Source organism: Rhinoderma darwinii, chromosome 1, assembly GCF_050947455.1.
Source record: "Rhinoderma darwinii isolate aRhiDar2 chromosome 1, aRhiDar2.hap1, whole genome shotgun sequence".
Lineage (NCBI taxonomy): Eukaryota > Metazoa > Chordata > Amphibia > Anura > Rhinodermatidae > Rhinoderma > Rhinoderma darwinii.
In genome coordinates this window covers 88,173,283-88,180,664 of record NC_134687.1, presented here as the reverse complement: position 1 = coordinate 88,180,664, position 7,382 = coordinate 88,173,283, and positions in this window count along the sequence as shown.

The following is a 7,382-nucleotide window of genomic DNA, read 5'->3' as shown; positions in this document are numbered from 1 at the left end:
CAAATTGAATACTTTAATACAGAGCATATTTTGGGATTTTCTGACCACACACTTTTTAGCAATCTTCTGCACATGCTGCTTAAGCAGCGAAACCATTTTTTATATTTCATACTATTAAAGTTTTTTTTTTGTCTTTTTTCATGACAGATAGGGCTTTAATTTGTGTACCATTTGTACGCACATAGTATGTGCTTGTTTTAGTTTTTGGGGTATTTTAATTGGGAAACATAACTTTTTGTTTTTTTTCATTCTCACCTTTTAATGTACTATACAATGTATAGAGAAACGTTAAAAATTATTATGTGGGGGGAAATGGTAAATAAACAGCAATTGTTTTTTTGGGTTTCGTTTTTACGGTGCTCACTAGGCAGTTAAAATAACATTTATTATATTCTGAGGGTTATAACGCTTATGGCAATACCAAACTTATATACATTTTATTATGTTTTACTACCTTAGCTAAATAAAAACAATATATTATAAAAAAAATAGTTTTATGTCCCTATAATCTAAGACCGATTTCTTTTTTACTTTTCTGTCGCAGTGTGGGGGGGACAAACTGTATATTTTATTGGTAACATTTTGGGACAGATGGCTTTTTGATCACTATCTATTCTATTTTTTTGGGTAGGAGAGGAGACCAAAAAAAAACAGCAATTCGGGCACTTTGTGTTACGGCATTCACTGTGCAGGTTATATATTAATAGTTTAAATCGTTATGGACTCTGCGATATCAATAAAGTTTATTTTTTTATTGTTTTCATTATTTTACATAAATAGTAAAAAATTTTTACTTTTACTGTTATGTATGTATATTATATAAACTTGAACATGCGATCTTTTGATTGCTTGTACAATACACTGTAAGGGCATGACCACACGTGGCGGATTTCCTCCGCAACTGTCCGCATCAATGCCGCACAGAATCTGCGTTGCAGATTCTGCTGCGGATCTGCACAAAATGTGCAGTAAATTGATGCGGACTAGCTGCTGCGGACTGCGGTAAAAGTACTTCCCTTCTCCCTATCAGTGCAGGATAGAGAGAAGGGACAGCACTTTCCCTTGTGAAAGTCAAAGAAATTCATACTTACCGCCCGTTGTCTTGGTGACGCGTCCCTCCTTCGGCATCCAGCCCGACCTCCCTGGATGACGCGGCAGTCCATGTGACCGCTGCAGCCTGTTATTAGCCTGTGATTGGCTGCAGCCGTCACTTAGACTGAAACGTCATCCTGGGAGGCCGGACTGGAGACAGAAGCAGGGAGTTCTCGGTAAGTATGAACTTCATTTTTTTTTACAGATACATGTATATTGGGATCGGTAGTCACTGTCCCGGGTGCAGAAACAGTTACTGCCGATCGCTTAACTCTTTCAGCACCCTGGACAGTGACTATTTACTGACGTCTCCTAGCAACGCTCCCGTCATTACGGGAGCCCCATTGACTTCCTCAGTCTGGCTGTAGACCTTGAAATACATAGGTCCAGCCAGAATGAAGAAATGTCAAGTTAAAAAAGCAAGACGTATCCGCAGCACACATAACATGTGCATGACAGCTGCGGACTTCATTGCGGAAATTAGAATCTCCATTGAAGTCAATGGAGAAATTCTGCCATGAGTCCGCCACTGCTCCGCAACAGACAGAGCATGCTGCGGACACCAAATTCCGCTCCGCAGCCTATGCTCCGCAGCGGAATTTTACGCCACGTCTAAACGAACACTGCTAAATTAAAGTGTAAGTCAATGGACAAACGGCTCCGCTGCGGATTAACGCTGCGGAGTGTCCGCAGCAGAATTTAAGTGAAATTCCGCCACGTGTGAACCCAGCCTAATACTTATGTATTGCAGTGTTTTGCCCTCTGAGCCTTCTCCTATATTGAATCGCGGTGGGGTTAATGGGGAGACAGAGGGGACCTTTCCTCTCTGTGTAATGGCTTAGATGCTGTGGCCGCTATTGACTGCGGCATTTAAGTGGTAATACGGCTTTGATTGGAGTTATCTTTCTGATCCTGGCCGTTACAGCAGAGTGTCTATGGGTTTGTGAAAGAAATTATTTCATTCCACCATTTTGTCTTCTATTCTATATTTCCATGTTAACTTCAATATAAGAGTGATATTTTGAGAGAATGCATTTCTGTTTTTGCTGTGTTAAGGAATTGAATCAGCAAGAATAAAGGCTGAGGGAAAATTGATGACTCAAGACCCCACCCTCTACGCCCTCCTTACAGAATACAGAAGATGATAAGGACTTACCATTTTCTTACTTGATAGGAAAATATTGCAATGCTAAGAAAATATTGTGAATGTAATTTGTTTTGTGCAAACTCAAGAGAATATATTACAGCTGATGTAGTAAAAGTTCAGTCTAAAAAACTGTATATAAGCCCACTCATAAAGTATGTAAAAGGCCGTCTGCCATCACTTGCTGAGTGACATCATTATGACACTGCTGTGAAACCTTCTCATGAGGAAATAAATATGAATGAATCTGGAGCAACTGTTTGACTTTGAATTATCCACAACAGGTTTATGATACAGACCCCAAATAAATCGTAGTAAAAACATAGTAATTCCCCTTTTCCTACATGTTATTCATACTTAAAATAGTTCTGTGCACTTATAATTCACCATAACTTACATGCTGAAAACATATTATCTCCCAAGGGTGAAACATTATCTTTTCTACAACCAAATAATTTATGTATCGTGCCGTAATATCCATCAGCTGCCTGTCAGAGATCTATACCTATTTTTTTTACAAGACTATGAAAATGAACACAAAACATCTAAAAAAAAATAGATAAAAATAGTATAAACAATGTGGCAAAAATAAATCATGATTTTTAGATACTCTTCTTGTGTTTTTTAAAGTAACTAGTCTGTTTTTTCCTGTAGATCAAGCTAAATAGATATGAATGACACAGTAATGTATCAGACCGGTACATAGAGAGCTTGTAGTGTAAAGTGTAAAGTACACAATATGTGATACTGGTGGAGAGGCCTGCGTTGCTGCAATGTATCACCCCGCCCCTTTAGTATTGTGTCATTGGAGCACTGACTGAATGCTGAGTGGCTCTGTATATAACCAGAGGAAGCAGGAAGCAAGGCATAAACACAAGGGGACACTCTCACTATCACCACCACCACCACCACCACCATCATCATCATCAATTTATAATCCCTCCCTGGCATTGCTGTGCAGGGATACATGGAGCTGCTGAAAGGAGATGTGCATCTGCTGGTCTGGGTTACTGCAGCTGTTGTGCTGATAACCCTCATACTCTTCCCTACTGTCCCTTTCTTCACTGACTATTTTCGGAAATGGAAAATAATGAAGCCAATCCCAGGAGTGGGCCCCAATTATCCACTGGTCGGGGATGCACTGTTTCTGAAGTCAAATGGTGGAGGTAGAGTATATGTAGTACATTTTAGGTATTTAACAGATGTAGCAGAGTTGAATTAGTAATTAAACTGTTGGAAACTATGTTACGACAAGAAGAGACAAGCAACAAATAGAATGACTACATCTATCAAACTCAGATCAGCAATAAAAGTGTGATGGGTATGGGATAATGGCTGATTATAAGGCGTATTTCTATAATACTAAGCATTAGTAGTGTTGTAGAGTTGGTTGCATGAACTTCACTGTAAACTTTAGTAAGTTCAGGTCCTGTACTTTGGCCTTAATTCTTAAAATGGTTATGCTGTGCATTGATCTTTACCATTGTTATGCAATCTGTACTCACACCTGGAGTAGGTCCATGTTCTATTTATTTTGTTTAAGAATAGGAATTAGTAGATGTAATGCTCTGCCTATTAAAGTGTAACTAAACTTTTATAAAACTTTTGACTTGTCATAGATGTCATAGTGACATGTCAGAAGTTTTGATCAGTGGGGTTCCGACCGCTGAGACCCCCACACCAATCGCTAAAACAATGTGACGGAAGTGCACAGGTGAGCGCTGTGCTTCTTAGTTTGTGATCGACTCGGCTCAGCTTTCCTCGAAAAGCAGAGCGTGCGATGTTTGGATTTATATACCTACTATTATAAAGCCTGTACACCGCTCGCTCGGCTTTCTGAACAGAGCCGAGCAAAGCTCATCAGAAACAAAGCTGCACAGCGGTCACCTTAGCGCTTCTGCGGCTTAGTTTTAGCGATCGGTGGGGATCCCAGTGCTCGGACCCCCAATGATCAAAACTTCTGACATGTCACTGTGAAAAGTAAAATGAAAGTTTCGTTACACTTGTAACAAATGTTTTTGATAACTATAGTTTAAACTAGTAAATAAAGAGAATCTGCCTCTATATAAACACTATTCTATATAAACACTATACCCAGAGGCGTAATTACTATAAAATATGTAAAACTGTAAATGGCCCCCACCTACCATGTGCCATTTATAATACTGGTGTTTTCTTATGTGGCAGTGGGGTCAGTGAGCCCTGTATGACTACTTCTTCCACCCACTATTGATATGCCTCTGCTATACTCAAATTTCATGTGAAGGTTAAAAAATACATTTACTGTTACATTAAGGAACTATTTAATAAGCAATTTCCTAATATAATATAATATTATTAGTAGATTTACACCCTTTTATGTTCACACGGAGTATTTTGGGGGAGGAATATCTGCCTCAAAATTCCGTTTGGAACTTTGAGGCAGATATTCCTCTCCCTGCACGCCGATTTTCGCGGCAATTATCGCGCCGTTTTTCGCCCGCGGCCATTGAGCGCCGCGGGCATAAAACAGCGAGCTATACGCTTTCTCTGCCTCCCATTGAAGTCAATGGGAGGTCGGAGGCGGAAGCGCCCGAAGATAGGGCATGTCGCTTCTTTTTCCCGCGAGGCAGTTTTAACTGCTCGCGGGAAAAAGACGCCGACGCCTCCCATTGAAATCAATGGGAGGCGTTCTCGGGCCGTTTCTGCCGAGTTTTGCGACGCGGTTTACGCGTCAAAAAACTCGGCAAAATACCCCGTGTGAACATTAAGCCGGGTTCACACTGAGTTTTTTGCAGGCGGAAAATCTGCCTCAAAATTTCGTTTGGAAGTTTGAGGCAGATTTTCCTCTGCCTGCACGCCGATATTCACTGCGTTTTTTGCCCGTGGCCATTGAGCGCCGCGGACATAAAACGCCGCGAAGTACGCTTTCTCTGCCTCCCATTGATGTCAATGGGATGTCAGAGGCGTTACCGTGCGAAGATAGGGCATGTCCCTTAAATATTTACAAAGAGGTGCACTATGCTCAGAAACTAATCTTTTATTTATTCTACACTGTGGATATGATTTGGCTTTTCTGATACTGATCATCTACATTAACTCCTTCCCGACCGCCCACTGTCTTTTGACGTCAGGCGGTGCGGGTGCTTAATCTACAGAGACGTCTTTTGGCGTCGCTGCAGATCAGGCTGATGAGCGCTCGTGTGAGCGCTCGTCCTCTAAGCAGGAGCTGTTACTAACAGCTCCTGATCTTAGAGCAGCCTCCTGAACACAGCTGGGGTCGGCAAACATTCGGACCCCAGCTGTGTAACCCTTTGATTACCGCGGTCCGTGACCGCGGCATGATCAAAGGGAATTCCCCTCTTTGATCGCATCACCGGGATTCCAGTGATGCGATCAAACAATGGGGAATCCCTCTGCAGTCAGCCCTGAGGACCTACAAAGGACCCCAGGGCTGTCTGATCAGTGTGCCTGCTGTTCGGGCACACTATGTGCTGCCCGATCAGCAGCCTGTGTCATAGTGACACAGTGTAATGTATTAGCGTACAGAAGTATGCTAATACATTACAAGTAAAAAATAAAGTTATCAATAAAGTTATCCCTTGATGGGATTAAATTAAAAAAAGTGCCAAAAAGAGTCTTTATTTTGCATTAAATACATTTTATTGCCCCCACACTAAATAAAAACAAAAAATCTACGCATATTAGGTATCTACACGACCGTAATAACCTGAAGAATTAATCTAATGGGTTATTTAGCGTGAAATGTGAACGGGATAAAAAATAAACAAAGAAACTATTCCGAGAATCGCTTTTTCCTATATTCCCGCCGTAAAAAAAAAAATGTTTTACCCCCAAACTGTGGGAAAAATAAAATACTATTTCTCTCGCATAAAACAAGGCCTCATACAGCCACGTCAATGAAAAAATAAAAAAGTTATGGCTGCTGAAACGCAGAGAGGCAAAAACAGAAAAATTTAGCTGGTCATTAAGGTCTTTTAGGGCCAGGTCATTAAGGGGTTAATTATTATTATTATTATTATTATTATTATTGTTAATAATAATAACAAACTAATATTAACCCCTTCCCCCTGCTTGCATTCTGGGCCCTAATGTCCAAGCCATTTTTTACATTTTTCCATTGTCACATTCGAAGAGCTGTAACTTTTTTATTTTTGCGTCGGCATAGCTGTATAAGGTCTTGTTTTTTGCGGGACGACTTGCAGTTTTTATTGGTACCATTTGAGAGTAGATGCGACTTTTTGATCACTTTTTATCACATTTTTTTAAAGTCAGGATTAACAGAAAACAGCAATTTTTCCATTGTTTTTTATTTTATTTTTTACGGCGTTCACAGTGCGGGTTAAATAATGTAACAGCTTTATAGTCGGGTCGTTACGGACGCGGCGATACCAAATATGTGTAACTTTTTTGCTTTATTGTAGTTTTTTTTAATAGTAAAGCATTTTGTAAGGGGAAAAAGTGGGTTTTTCATTTTTTTTTTAACTTTTTTTTTTTATTAACTTTATTAAACTTTTTTTACTTTTATACTAGTCCCACTAGGGGACTTCCCTATCCTCCGATCGCTATTATAATACACTGCAATACTTTTGTATTGCAGTGTATTACTGCCTGTCCATTTAAAACGGACAGTCATCTGCTAGGTCATGCCTGCGGCATGATCTAGCAGGCATTCGCTCCTGGCAGACCTGGGGGCCTTTATTAGACCCCCGGCTGCCATAGAAGACACAGACACTCGGCGATTTTATCGCCGGGTGTCGGTGGGAGAGAGGGAGCTCCCTCCCTCTCTCCAAAACTATTCAGATGCGGTGCACGCTATTGTGCACCGCATCTGAGGGGTTAAACGGGTGAGATCGATACTAATATCGATCTCACCCGGCAGAGCAGGGACGCCCCCAGCCCTCAGCTGCCTCTGGCAGCTGAGAGCAGGGAGATTTGACGGCTCCCTGCTCTGTTTACTTTATTCTACAGCAGCGCCGTAGAATGGCGGCGCTGTAGAATAAAGCCCATTAATGACCGCCGTGAAAAGGCTTATCGGCGGTCATTAAGGGGTTAATCACAAACCAATTGAAAGTATAAGGCTGTCTTCACATGATGGGGTCATAACATCGTTTTTGCTGTGGTACTGCGCATAAAACCATGTAAA